Source organism: Etheostoma spectabile, chromosome 24, assembly GCF_008692095.1.
Source record: "Etheostoma spectabile isolate EspeVRDwgs_2016 chromosome 24, UIUC_Espe_1.0, whole genome shotgun sequence".
NCBI lineage: Eukaryota > Metazoa > Chordata > Actinopteri > Perciformes > Percidae > Etheostoma > Etheostoma spectabile.
Window position 1 is genome coordinate 2,881,021 of NC_045756.1, and position 15,599 is coordinate 2,896,619.

The 15,599-nt window shown below is 41.6% G+C and overlaps 1 protein-coding gene across 1 annotated transcript in view; it reads left to right on the top strand.

Annotated features, from left to right (window-relative positions):
• The window catches only part of LOC116673841 (beta-1,3-galactosyltransferase 1), a 91,763-nt gene that overhangs the window by 27,978 nt on the left and 48,186 nt on the right, over positions 1 to 15,599 (top strand). The window contains exon 2 of the mRNA XM_032506186.1: positions 13,472 to 13,527. The gene's annotated coding sequence lies outside the window, so the exon portion shown is untranslated. The remainder of the gene's footprint in view (positions 1 to 13,471; positions 13,528 to 15,599) is intronic.

A 15,599-nucleotide genomic window follows, 5' to 3' on the forward strand; every position in this document is an offset into this window, starting at 1 on the left:
TCACTAAATTCATTACGCAGCAGTAGTCTACATCCATGGAGGCGGAGAGAGCGTTTTCTATCTGCAGCCAATTTGTCACGAAAATCCCAAAACCGCCTGAGCCCATCGACGCTCTCTGCTTCTCAAAGCACACTTCCTGAAGAAAAAGAAGGGGCAGGGTGAGAATGCGTTGTAAACTAAAAGAAATATGTAGTCAAAGTTGTCACGAGTTCAATGCAATGCTGATATTGCAGCAGAGTGTTTTAGGCTTTTATTTACTTTTCAATTCAGTTTCCCATCGGCCTATGGCCCTGTCTTTTTGCAGGGCACAGTTGTACATTTCTGTGGGTCGTTTTCTTTCATTTAGTTGAACTTGTGTTTAAAAGAGAAATATGGCTGCCATGCCCTAATAAAGACATATTTTGTTAACTTCAAGTGATTCCCGTTTGCAGCCGCATACAAATCTCAACAGCCACAGAATGGATTTGGTTTAATAGAACGGTTTAGGAATAATTCAGTGGTTTACTTTAGCACATTTCATTAGTTTTTATAATGCAGGGCTGTAAAATATTGGTTTTATTGGGTTGCCTAGATTTTCAGAAGACCAGTCCCAGTGCATCCACCTGGCATTTCATAATGAGCGCTGCAGCAGAATTGATCATTGCAAACTTTGTTGATAATGGACATAAACTGTGTTCTTTTCCCCAAATAATAATCCAATTGTTTACAATTTAAGGGCATAAGAGATGTTTTTCAGTTTTAAAGCCTATCCTGACCTGTTGCCTTTTGGTTAAGAAGATTTTTTTTTCTTTTCTTTTTTTGGATTTTTCTTTGTCAGCTGTACCAAACTCGCACCTGAAATGTGACTTCTGTGTACCGTTACACCCCTGTGTTGACGTCATTCCTTCTTCGTCCTTCTTCTCCTGCAATTCAATGAGTTGGTGTGCAAGCAGATAAGTAAAGGTTGTTGAGGAGTGCACACTTTCTCTGTATCTTCCCCGCAAGCTGTACGTTTTAAGCAGCCTCATTGCCAGTGGATGCAACGACTGAAAGCAGCTCAAAGTAGATTTGACGGCAGGTACTGACTCGCGTATGTGGCCTGCAAAGAAGTCAGTTATTGTGTAGGTCAAGAAGAACACTATTCTCTGTGCACATATATAAGCATGTTTCTCTGCCTCTTTAGAGGTAGATGTAGAAGAAAGGCAGGCCAATTACAGTGAGTGATATTTCTTTGTGGGCTCTTTGAACAATACAGTAAGAGCTTTTTTTTCCAGTGTGCTTTTGTTAATATTGTGCCGTGGGCAGTTTAGTTTTCGTTTGCTTCCAAGCACAGATTATTCCTGCTTGGAATAACTGTATGTTTTGGTGTGCCAAGTACTGGCAGAGATGTCCTCCTTCCACCCTGCAACAGACTTTTTTTTATTATTTGTACAGCCCTTTTGTTTTCTCTGTAGGTTGTGGTTCTTTCGTCTCAGAGGGGTTAACGACAGCTATAATCCTATTGATCCAGAAAACTGATCCCTCCTAATCCTGTAACATGAAAGTTGGGCATTGTGATGTGCAGCGCAGTACAGTAGAGCCGGGAGCAACAGCTTTATAAATTCTTAGCCAACACAATGAGATCGGCGTCAGTGTTCATTTTAAATCTGCTCCTGAGACAGAGACCGTCCAGGACTTCAACTAAAGAAAAAGGCAGTTCTTCATGAATCTATCATCTGTGAAGAATGGACCGTCTTTTGGACGTGCTGTTATTGTGGACTCGGCAGACAGAACAGAAGACGAAAGAGAAATTTCAGATGAGCTTCGGGGAATGAGTCAGCCTGACTTTACTCGCATGCCTTTTTTATCTACTTCCCACTCTTTCTATCACTTGCTCACCTCGCGTTGCATTCTTACTCTCCATCTCTCTGGGGTTTTGCTCCTGATATGCCCGTGCACTTCTTCCTCCGTTAGAACCTGCCGTCATCTCTAACCCTCCTCTGTGTCTCTCTGGGATGCACCGATTGTAAAATTCTGGACTGATACCAATGTTTATTGTTATTCGTTCCCCCTACTGTGCCGGGGAAACAAAAAATCTTCATAATGAAAAACACCATTCAGTAAAGACATTCAGCATTTCATAATGCTATCTCTGAATGAGCATACATTCAATCATACAAATTTATCAAACAACCTGTAAGATAATTACAATTACAACTACCTACTCAATGAGAAGACCCTTTCAGTACTAGTGAATTAAAAGCAAAAGGGAACATAACCAGGTCTATCTTTCACCTTCTTTCACTTTTATCTGTCAACCACATGTTTGCATGCCAGAGTCATGTCCAGCCAGGGGCCTCTTCCATGAATCAGCAGCTAGCTACTGTTGTCTGAACTTGGATTGTGGTGGCACCTAAATCATTTTTGCTGCTGCTATCGTGGTCCTTCTTCCACCTTGCACTGCTGCTATTATGTCTAGTCATAGTTATATTATCTCTAGTGTTGTTGTTATTATTGCGCATCATGCCAACTGCTGTGCGTGTATGCGTATTGGCAAAAGCATGTGGCAGTGCCCTGCCACGACCAGCCCTCATCCTTGCCAGTTAATGACACTTAGAGGCATCCCCCGATGCACATCACCATGGTTGCCAGGCTGAGGACCGGCTGAATCAGCGGTAAAATGCTGCACTTTGGCAGCGCTCCCAGTGCAGGGTGCAGGGTGCAGTAAAGGTGACATCGGTCTGCATGACACTGTGCTGGCAGCCTCTGCCTCCCACACTCTCTTACTGTCATTGATTTTCACGGCTGAGAAGAAATGAAATCTTGATGTGGTAATTCATAAGAGCAGTATGTTTCCTGCCGTTTAAGTTTTTACTCCACCATTGACTTTGTTTACTGAATGAGTAGAAAAGGCTAGAAAGACTAGAAAAGGTCTTTGAACACAAAGACCTTTTCTAGTCCAACCATGTCTTTAACAGCTTAAACGGTTTCTTTCTCTTTTATGCATGGACTATATCAAAATGGTATATAGAAATGGAAAAGTCATCTCTACTTTTTCCCCATTGTACTTTACGACATGTACTGTAGCCAGCCACCAGGGGGCAATCCAGATGTTCACTTATCTAGTTTATGCAGTAACCCCTTTTTTAATGGCTTTAAATATGCATCAACCTCAAGCCAAATTAAAGCCAAATGGGCAGAATTTCTACCCTTTTTTTTTAATATCAACCAGCAAGTTTTATATCCAACTGTAGTCTCATACAGTAGGATCATAAAAGAGTGAAAGGATGATGCCTAAAGACATTCAGATGTAACATATTGGTATATATAAGCAACCTCTATACAGTCTGTTGGATTGTTCTTGCAATTCTCTGGAAACATTAAGTGTGTCTTGAATCATGTCAGACCATTAAGAAATGCTGCCTTGCATCTTTAACAGCAACTTTTGTCACTGAAATGGCTACAGTAATGAGGCATGGCTTCCGCTGCACCTATACACTTGGAATGCAACTTAAAATCAGTAGCATCCACCCTTATCCAGTGGTTTATTTCACTATTGCTGCCTGTGTTTGTCTAAAGCAGGAAAGGTGCCTTTTCAAAGATGGATGGGGGCACTCAGCACAAATAGTTCTTGCAAATGTTAATTCAGCTTCTGTGGACTAATGATCTATCCATGCCCACTTATCCTCAGTGTAGCACACGTTGACTAATGCTACATCAGTCAGCATTTTATCTGACCATCTGGGGAAAAGCAATTTAAGCTCGCCAGAGTTTGTTAGCTGTTCACAACTTTAGTTTTTACACATATTTGAAGCCATCGATTCTTCAGAACTCGTAATGGCTTTGCTGAAAGAGAAGCGATGACTTTAGAATAGGAGTGAACAAAACCCATTTATGTAGAGTGTAAGCTGCCATTAGCTAACCGGCAACCATTAGCTGCCTCCTATGTTTGGCAAGGTGTGAGTCATGGTCAGCCAGCTTTACATTGTTCAGACTTTACATTCAGTCATTAATAATAATTGGGAATTAACAGTTACTGGAGAAAGGGTTTCTTTTTGGACTTTAAAGAAATTAAACATCTGTGAGGTCACGCTACCTTGCATGACTGAATTACACCATCCTAATGGTGGCTTTGTCCTTCTGCACATAACATCTGTGCTGGAATTTTTCTTTTTCCATTTCCAGTTTTTGTGCTGCCCTTGAATCATATTAACAAACCAGTGCATCATGGGTAAAATGACAGCACCAAATATGCATTTATGTGAAAATGCTACTCTGAGAAATTGCCGATTAAACGATAATTAAAATGATTTATTAGTTAAATGTAAATGTGCTGTATTTATATAGCGCTTTTCTAGTCTTAACGACTACTCAAAGTGCTTTTACATCTACAGGATACATTCACCATTCACACACATTCATACACTGTGGCCGGGGCTGCCGTACAAGGTGCCATCTACTCATCAAGGGTTCAGTGTCTTGCCCAAGGACACTTCGACGTGGGACTGCGGGGATCAAACCACCAACCTTCCGATTGGCAGGCAACCGCTCTACCACTGAGCCACAGCCGCCCCTATAGTTGCATCCCTGCATATGTATAGTTCATTTAAATCAACCATTTCGTCCTTTTCCTGTAACGGTACAGCTCTGTGATGACACTTTGTTGGTAACTGTAGTAACATTTCCTTATTTTTCCAGTAACTGTTATTTTTTTTATCTGTTGCTGATTTGCAACCTGCAAACGGAAGATTTTGACAAAGTTGTGGTGCTGACGATACTAATGATCAGATCTCATGAACATGCAACCTACTCATACACTGGTGGCATTTATCAAATTGGAATGAGCAATTAATGAAAAGATGGTGCAGTTAGGAGAGTTTGGTTAGCCCGATTTGAGACACTGGTATGAGCAAACCTCACAGAAAACAAAGGTTTATTATATGAATGCCAACTTGTTTTTAAAAGAGACTGTTTGAATGAGGATGCATTGTATCTAGGTGGATCCTTGGCACTGATGCCACAGACTCATTTCAGTCATCTGTATCTTACTGCATTTCCAAACTATTATGTAAAGCATCTTCCTTGGAAGTCATCTCCTCCATGTGTGTGATTTCTCTGTGACCCATGTGAGCGATGCATAGGGGTGCCAGTTGCTCGGGCACTTAGAAACGTCTCTTTTCAGAACACATAGTCCTTGCTTGCAACATTAACCTCTGCCAGTTTGCCCTGCAGCAACCAGGGATCCAATCAGCTGGCATGCTTTGTCAACCCCCAATGTCTCCTTTTTTTTTTTTTTAGACTAACACAAAGAATTTAACACCCTGCATATTCATCACTATTACTAGCGAGGAGACTATGAATTTAATTGAATATGTTATAGCACAAGGGATTGAAGTGAGCTCGGCTCATTGCATTGTTGAAGCATGGGCCAGTCGCTGTATCTCTTCATGGGAAGATAACAGATGCCGGGCTGGAGAGATGACACGCTCAAATCCCACAACGGGAGCTGCAAGTCCAACTGTTCTTCTAAAGTGAAATATTGCTAGAAAATCTGTGGAGCAATGATAAAGAAGGACCCTGTGGTACATAGTGTAAATAACAAGATTAAATCAAATGCTGAGCTATGATAGAAACACCTCCCACTGGGTCTGGATTGATTGGCCATTTCAGCGCTGACAGTCTCATAAATAAACAAAAAAAGGAGAGAAATTACGTGTTAACCTATTTTTTATGCACATTTAATGCATGGACCTCATCAATGTTGCAGGATCAAGCATGGCACCTTGTTGTTCTTAGCGCTCATACACTGCCAGCGCTTCAATGGAGCAATTGCAACAATTAGCTGTTAACAGTGAGGAATGGCCCTTCAATCCTCACTAATGGCTGTGCTTTTACTCAAAGAAAAAAAGCCAACCGCGATAAACCGGAGGACTGAGGGAAGGCAGGTGGCAGATACTTAGGCGAGGCTAGACAGTGGGTGGTAGCGAGGTCCTTCTGGGACTAGAGCTGCTTTCTGAAGCATTGGGCGTGAGGATGAAAGAGCCTGGAGACATGGTCGGGTGGATGCGGGAGCAGAGTGGACAGACCGAGCCTTCAGAACTCTGACAGCTCCCCAGCAGAGAGGACAGGGAGGATGATGGGAGAAAGAGAGGAGGAGGAGCAGAGGCGCCTCAGAGAGATCAAAGGTGCACTCATCCAGGGCCTGTCTCTCCATTCCTTTGACGGGGCAAAGAGGTGGGGAAGGGGGGCGGGGGGGCTTCAATGAAAAGTCAATAATGAAAACCAAAGAGAACAGGGTAATCCTTTCACCTATAGCTCAATCGCTGTATATTCCTCTCAGCAGTCTTTAAGCTCCGTTCCCTGTAGTTACAACAGTCTAAATATTTGCTTTGCACTATCCCTGAAAGCTTTATGCATTTGTCATGTAACAGTGCACTTAGGCCTTGGCCAAAGTAATTTTTCTTGTATGTTCCATATGTTAGTTAAATGGAGAAGGTGTGTAAACTTCCAAGAAAATGGAAAATGCACAGTAGGTCCTACATTTATTTGGGCTGGGCAATATGTCAAAAAGTGTTATCATGCTAATATGTCACCATAAAACCGTGTCACTATATCTGTTGAGCTTATATTCTCTTAACCTTAGGATTCATAAGTATAAGTTCTCATGCCTGATGTATGATGCACACAGGAAATCGATTTAAATAAATACACAAATTTGGGCATTTGTTCAATTACTGGTTTGTGTGAGACTGTAGTGGAAGGTGATGGTAAATGCATTATGTAAGAATTTCTCCCCATTAGCGGTGAAATTGTATATGACAACCAACTGAATATTACTTTCTAGCCCCTCCCATTCCGAGCGCGTTTTAATTCCTACGGTGGCCGTATTATTCCAGTGTAATACTAGTTTTACGTTGTTTTTGTGCTATTTCATTGCTGACATCAGCTATCTGGTTCCCAAACATATGCAAGCTAAAGTTGGTAAAGCATCAGTCTTATTGTTATTCTGTATATTGGACGAGATTAATAGTGTAAGTCAATGTTTACAGCGAAGGAGAGAACCAACGGAGATTTGTGTTTTAATATATTTCTCTGAGCAGTATGAACAATGTCAATGAAACCGAAATTAGCTCTTAATATCCCCATCATTTACACGTCTTACGGAGATTTTCTGACCTCTCCAGTGATGCACTTTAGGACTCAATATACAAACACAGAGAACACAGCAATGGTTAAAATGGTATATTGCAAAGGTTTATGTAATTAATTACAGGGAAGTTAGAGAAAAAGTTTCAAGGTCTCACCAGATCAGTTTTCCCCAACAACTCCCACAGGGAAGTGTGTGCACATTGATTTTATACTGTCACAGAACAAAAGAAATCCTTTCTGATTGGAATACAGACAAATCTCTCCTTATCCTATGGGAATAGTCTCACTCTCACTCTCTCACTCTCTCTCTCTACAATACTCTATTAACATTGGACAAAAGTCCTCAAGCAACACTCTTCAAGTGTCTTATAAGAAAACACTGTTTTTTCCCCACTGGTGACCTTGACATTCACATTCAGTTCATATTCAAGGTGTTTCTGTCCGCTCTACGAAATGCCTAGCTCCTGTCCCGGAGGTAGTAAAACGACATGGGCCTCTGACTACATTTCCATATCACAGCGGAAGTTTTGGAGCATTTTTTTTTGACACGATGCATACATAAATTTCAAATGAATAACTAACAAAAAAAACAAGAATTATAATTCCTTGAACCCACGCAGCTGCCCCAGCTGTAGCTAGTCTGTGGCCCAATTCCCCCAGTCCGGACTCACACACTCACAGACTTTGGTGCGTGTTCTCGCAAAATTTGTAAGAGCTTAGGGTTGTCCCAATGTCCAATTCAAAGGGCGTGCTTACCGAGGCCTTCCCGTGAGTCTGCATCGATGCAGACTTCACCAAAAGGAATTACCCACACTTCAAAGCGTTGTGACGTTTACCGCGAAGACCATAGACTAATCAGGAAATTACAAAGATAACAACAGCATGACACACGACCACGGAACGGCCCTGTTGTCCAGCTTGTAAAACAAGATTTTGAAAAACTTTGAAATCAGCCAGCCGCCTCCTGGGCCTTGGCCGTGTGGAAAACAACAAACTTAAAATACAAATTCCCAAACCAGCACATGTCAACAACATCTTTTGTTGTTACCCTTTTTTAATCACAACAGCTCTCTTGTTCAAATTTGTCTCTCTCTGAGCTAACAAACGGTTTGTCTGTCCGGCCCCTACATCTCTTCATCCATCTGTTTGACTGGATTGTGGCCAAATCACTTCTAGAAATGAACTAATTGGTCTAATTTGTGTGTTGGCGTTGTCTGAAACTTGCAGTACTTTCAAACTTCACACTAATAAGCCCAGGTTTGAACGGGGAGGGATACATAATTTGTTTGCTCATTCATGTGTCACTTGCAATATGTCAGACTCCACTGATCTCATTTTGACAACCTGAGGAAAAGATGCATCTGACAGCTGCACCCAGCCTCCAAAGTAGCACTCCCCAGGCTCAATGGCCCCAAGGAAACCCCATTTAGAGCTGAAATCAAGGTGCCGTAGACTGGAACACATTAGTGAAACGTTATGTATGTATGTATGTATGTAACACAATGAAGATGACACACTTCCATGGTGAGGAATGCATGGTGAGTGTCACGCTCATTAAGCATGCTCATTATGAACTGAGAGGTTACAGAGGCGATCTAGGGAGACGTGACCCATTTCTCCCTGAGTGCAGCTGCTCTCTCAGCACTGAAGGAGAGAAACAGGAGGAGGACATACTGTAGATACAGGAGATGCCATTTTATATGCATCAACAGCTAGCAAAGACTAAATAAAGAGGGATGTCTAATGTCGACTTAATATAAGATGTAAATGTAAGCATAAAGTGGTACATTTTATGAATAGTGTAGATAGATATCTCTTGTGTAAAGCTCTCCATGACTTTATTCAGCCAGGAATATGAAGAGAAGAATGTTCCTCCAAGCTTACAGATCCAATTCTCTGCCCAGGCCTACAGTACAGGACTGTTAACGCTTAACTTGAGGCCCTAATTGACACTAGTTGGACTAGACTTACATTAAAATGTCTAAAACCCTGTATTTTGGCATTTTAATAAAATTTCAAATACTGTAATTCCTTTGAGATTTAACAGAAGTAGGTTTGTTTTTTATCTCCGAGTGATAACAGATGGGCTTTCCTCTGTCGTGAGCTGACATTTGGCTTCGATGATGACGGCTGAGAGTCTTGGAGAGACCTAAACCTTTGTGTTTAATTACTTAATTGACAGGATCTCAGATTCTAATGGGGCTCATAATTAGAGCTCTAATAACGCTGGGTATATTGAAAAGGTCAACCAATCAAAGGCTATGGTAAAGTTAAAAACCCAACACTGTATTGTGTGACGTGCACTCCAGGTGCCTGATTAGAGTAATCAAGATCTAGGGCATTTCCAATTAGATGTGGGTCTTTTCAGTTAAAATAGAAATTAATTCCATTCTTCATGCACCATTCCTAATACAATGTTCCTGCAGGCAAGGCCTCTTAACATGAATAAAGACCAGCTTTTTGTCAGGTCCACTCAACATATTGCACAAACTTGAAACCCCTTTCAATTTAAATAGTGACTGAACACAAAATCCACTTCATAACATTTTTAAATTACGTGTCCAGTACATTATTACACTGTCCCAGTCCCTGCCTGTTTTCATTGTCTGTCTGTGGGCCCGGCTCCACAATAATTAAAATTTAGAACCGAGCCGCACATGGGGCTTTATGTGTCAGCATTGGGGCAATGTTCTCGCTGAAACGGGGTGTAACATTGCTCTTTAAGGGGAGACACTGCAGGTGAATTGATTAAAAAAAGATATTGTAAAATGCAAATGTACAATAAATTAATAGATCTCGACATGACACTTCCCCCGTTGATTACTCACATTTAGACAATTATGTTTGGTATTTCTGGAATGTTTAAATTTACAAATGGTGCATTATCATTTAAAACTCTACTCATTTGCGTGTATTCAGAACAGAAATCTGAACATCGGCTAGAGCCAGGTTTAAAATTATTTAAGTTTTGTTGACATATTAGAGTCAAACCATTGTTTCTGCCTGCAGCGTCTTACTTTAAGTCAAGATGGAGTCTCCTCCTCAGGTGGTCAGTGGTGCTAAAAGACCCTTCTTGTTGAGGCCCCAAAGGAGTGGCCAGTAATGTATTACTTATTTATCTTCTTACTGCAATCATAAAAAATGTGCTAGACCGAAAAGCTTTTTCAGAGATGTTGTACCTCCAAGGAAGAAAGCAGATTTTTGTGTAAAGCTGGCAGTATAGTTGATGTGAAGCAACAGAGTATTGCTTTGCTTCGGCAAAGACTCTTTTGATCTGGACCTGTAGTAGAAATTAAATTGGACCAGAATCCAGAAAGCAAGGGAGTGAAATGGAACCTTGAATTTCGTATCCCATGTCACGGTGAACACACTGAACGGCAGTGGGGGTTGATCTCCAGCATATGCACTTTTTATTTTACATCTCTTTCTACTACTGTGGGCTAACAGTTCACACAGAAACGATCAGACATACATGTAAATGCCCTCTGTAAATTGACAGTATTACATGGATATCCTGCCGCCTGCTGGTAGGGGCAGTAATTTACAACTTGACCCACTTTCACTCAACTTATTAATGCACGCACACGTCCACAAGTGTCCACAAGAAAGAAAAGAGATATAGAGTTCTGCATGCTGATGCGTTAAGGGCATTATGTGTGTAAGGGAATGATGCCGATGGGCGGCATAACCCTAATCCATGATGAAATCATCATCAATGAATCCATTGCCATTTTTTTGTCTCTATTATGTGGAAGTCGTATCTCTAAGCTGTACTCACCCATTTTGTTACTTCATTTTCTTTTCGAAGGGCAGCAGTTTATAGCTCTGAATCATGTCTGCTGTAAGGCTCATGTCTCCGTTAAGACTCGCTGAAATTTGATTGGCAACTCATTCTGAAAGGTCAGAGAACCCTGCCATACTGGTGGATTCAGCTAAAGCCTTTATCTCTCATGGAAAGTCTACTCTAATGTGTTTGACATCGCCACCTAAAAATTTTCTAAATTTACTAAAAATTATAACAGAAATGAAATATTTTTAAAAGCACATTTTTATTGGGCTATTATGATTTTGGCAATGAGCTCTCACAGACAACAGCACAATGAGTATATTCAGGGCGAGAAACAAGCTCATCACTCATGGTCTCAGAAATGATTTCCACAACAGAGGCATTCTGCTCCCTACGGGGAGAGAGATACAAACTCAAACGATTGTTGGCAGAATAGACCAAAGGTGCATTTTCTTTCCCCTTATTATTCCTCGTTGTTGAATAATTAAGACCTATTGTTATTTCTCAGCCCACGACCGTAATGATGGCAATAATTCATATTGTGCTGATTAGCACAGTGACAGGGGGGGCGTACTGCATTCCACATGGCACCACTTTTTCCAGCGTCAGAAACATTATGTTAATGTCGAACTGAGGCATGTTTCCACAATGAGGTAAATGCATGAGAAATACATTTTGAATTAGCTTCTATAGTAAGAACTGTGCCAAGGCCACCAAAGCATATGTGTAACACACTAATTAAAAAGTGTTTCTCTGCATAGATATTAAGCCAATTTGTAAGGTGATTGCTCATCAGCTGCCTCCTTGGTAATGGAGGGCTGCGATTACTCCGGAGCTGAGCCTGACAGCTCCGTGTAGCTAAGCTCCCATCAGGTACCTGACTTCAGGCCACGACCGAGACATGCCACTCAAGCCCAAGGGCAGGAAATTCTGCCCAATTACCCAGTGTGCACTGCTATCAGCCTGTTAGCGGGAGCGCTGGCGGGGCTCCATCCTGACCCTGACATGGCGTTCCTCTCTCCATCTTAAGCTTGATGATGGAAGATAGTCACACCATGACAGTCTAGACTTTTATTTGCCTTTTCCCTTTTCCTTTTTTTTTGCCTTACTAGTAGCTTAGCGGGGACCGGGAGGGGGGGGGGCATTGTTGGTCTGCACCTCCAGTCAAGACTGAAGTATCAACAACTATAACATCGCTGAAACAACTAGATGACTAATTGATTTGTCCATCAACACAAAATTAAATGGCAACTTTTTTGGATCATTGATTAATCTTTTGAGTCAGAAAAGCTGAGCATGATCTGGAACCATCTCTTAATGTGAGGATTTGCCATGTTTTTCCCTGTTTCATATTCATATAAACCATATGTTTTTGGGTTGGTTGGATATGATAGAAAATGAAATCAAAATGGAATTCCTTGTCTATCTAATTCTGTTACTTTGGCCTTGGAGGTTTTGATGGCTGGTTTTCACTGCTTTTTTTTGACATTTCAAAAACCAAATGATTAATCAGTTTATCCTTAAAAAAAGTGTTCCAGTTCTACTGTAGAGTTTTAATCTGCGGCCATATCTCTCCCTGTTCACTGTATGGTCTATGATGTTGATTGTCATTTTATTTGAGTGTCTGAGTGTGAAATTGATCCACTATATAGTACTTTGAGACATTTGCACAGAACAAAAGAAGTAGTGTAGACGTTCTGCTGACAATCCAACAATGCAATGACGATGATTCGTGAGTGTCTGAAATCTTCGTTTACCTCTTAAGTGTGTGTGTGTGTGTGTGTGTGTGTGTGTGTGTGTGTGTGTGTGTGTGTGTGTGTGTGTGTGTGTGTGTGTGTGTGTGTGTGTGTGTGTGTGTGTGTGTGTGTGTGTGTGTGTGTGTGTGTGTGTGTGTGTGTGTGTGTGTGTGTGTGTGTGTGTGTGTGTGTGTGTGTGTGTGTGTGTGTGTGTGTGTGTGTGTGTGTGAGCGAGCATCTGCCACGGAAGCTTATTAATCAAGTGAAAAACTCATTTTGATATGAGAGAATTTCATTTGACCTTTTCTGGGCGTAAGTGAGTCTTGAATGATAAATGTTCATAAAAGAGCACACATCAATAGATCCCTCCACCTTCTCCCCCTGTTTGTTTCTATAGTTAGATAGCAGCGGTAGCTGCAGCATACTGATGAGCCATCGGCTGATTACACTTACAACTAACCTCATGGTTTGTGTCAAGCAACATTTGGGTTGAGTCGAGCTTTTATGCAGTTCGTATGAAGGAAATCATATGTGGATCTGCTATTTAAAAGCATACACTTCTAAATCCTTGTTTAATTTTCTGACGGAATGGGTTCAACTTTCAACTGTATTCATTTATTCATGTTCGAGATGCTTTTTACAGATTCACAGTGATGTTTTAGCCTCCGTACAAGATGTTTATTTGAAAAGTAAAATTGTTTTGGAAGATCATTAAAAGCCTTAAAGCCACACATACTCCCCGCGTCTTCGCAGCATCATCTAATCTCTTTTCCTCTTTCCAATTTCCTTTCTTAAAATATATCACTTTTCCTGACCTGGCTCTGTCTTTTTTTCCTCACAGAGCTGGTATGAAGAGACGGAGCCCATATTGCCTTGGACGAGAGCCAGCTGTGTCAGGTACTGTATGCTACACTGACCTCAGCTACCTGTCCGTTTGTCAAAGTGCTGCTCAGTCAGGGATGGAGCCTATTTCTGGCTTTAAAAGGTCTTTCATAATAGGTAGACACTGTGCTTCTGTATTTCACAGAGCTTTCTCTGCTGAAAAACAGAAGCCAGATGAAAATGAGAACTGAAACAGAAGCCTTAGATAAAAAAAAAAGTAGTTGTTGCCTCTAAGGTTCACTGCTTCAATCTTGCAGCAGCTTTGTCACCCTTGCATGCATTTAAGTCTCCTGGGTTCCCTTAGTCATCAAAGGGAATTACTAAATTGAAGAGAAGATATGGTGTGTGGTGCATCAGTGGTTCTTGTCAGTTCTTTTCTCAAGTCTGTGCTCCCTCCCCACGCTATCCAGCAGCACAAGAATCACATGTACTGTCCATACTCTGGCTGAATGTTAATGATGTTCGTACCCTGGATGAAACCTTTTCTCACCTCAATCAAACCTATTTTCACGTAATATCATAATTGTATTGTATTGCTGTGGGTCTCGCTGGTCTGTGTCAGTATTTCTAATACCTGGGGAGACTTTCTGTTTGTAGCGTTGATCACTTGAAGCGTCACAATCGCCAGAGAAGAAAGCTGTGTATGCACAGAATATGAATACACAGAATATGAACTGTGAAGTAGAGGAAAATGATGTGTACTGCTCTCTGTGACCACGGCTGCGTGTTGATTGGTGGTGCGTCGTGCTGCTGCTCTACAGTGCCCTGGGACCAACTCCAGATCTGAGCCAGTGCCTTGATCAAGTCACATGTTTTTTTGATGGTGGCGGAAACTGGAGCACCCGGAGAAAACCCACGCAAACATGGGGAGAACATACAAACTCCACACAGTAAGGCTCGGAACGACCTAGATTCCGAGCCCAGAACCTTCCTGCTGTGAGGCCCCAGTGCTAACCATTGGTTCACTATGTTGCCTAGTAAACGGCCACACCTTTAAACCCCTGGTGACACAGGTTTTAGGTTGAACGTTATTTTTTCAGACTTTAAAAAGCTCATCCAGAGCCACAGAAGACATTCTGCAACTGTTTTCACAGGATGAGTTGCAGTGATCATTTCGAGGACCCTGTTCTCCGTGTATTTGATGGTACAATCCAAATGTCCTCCAGGTGGGAGGACATATTTTGGTTTTGCTCTGAAACAAAATCTGGATGAAGAACTGCCTCCCCTTTCTTTCCTTAGTTTCTTTCCATCTCAGTGGCCTGCCAGTGTTTGCGCTAGCCTGTAGAGACACCAATAGTCAGCATACATATGTCACATGCTCCATGCGGGCTAAAGTTCAAATCCCCATCATATGTGCACTTCCTTAGCGCCACAGGCAGGGACTCTGTGAAAAGGTCATCTCTCACACTGGGTAACTGAAGGAAATTGCCGGCTTTTGCTTCCCATCACCATACTGTTTTTAGCCTTTGCTAGGCATTAGCAACTGCTGCTTACTCCCACTCACCTAATAACTGCTCAGCATGCCAAATTAATACATGAATCATACTAAATATCTGCATATAATTAGCATTTTCTAGCCTTGAAGAGTATTTTAATATGATGCCATTTTTAATTGCAGTGGCTCTGCAGCCGGACACATCGTTTTTCCTGCTGTATTATGATATTCAATGCTGTAATCACACTGATATTCCAGTTTATAAACCCATCAGTAGCAGTCCTAATCAGTAGCAGTTAGGGGTGGGAATGTCCTGGCTCTTCACAACCTCTCTCATCTCCAATCCTATCTGTTTTGAGAAGTGAGTTGATAAGAGCCTACTTTACGGCTTTACTATCAAGTTAATAGGCGTGTGTGTTTGTGTTGCCCAGTGTCCATTTCCTAAGGTTCTGAAATGCAAACATTTTTTGACTAGCCTACTTTTGTTTTGTTTTTCGAGGGGGTGCACCCGTGAGCACCCATGGAGGAAAACATAAATTGGCGGTGATTTGAAATTGTGCGACAGCCTTTACAAGACATTTGAGAAGGAAGGAGTGGGTGCAAGCTCCCAAATTGACGCTTGTCTGAGAAATGGAGTTTTGGATAATGTTCA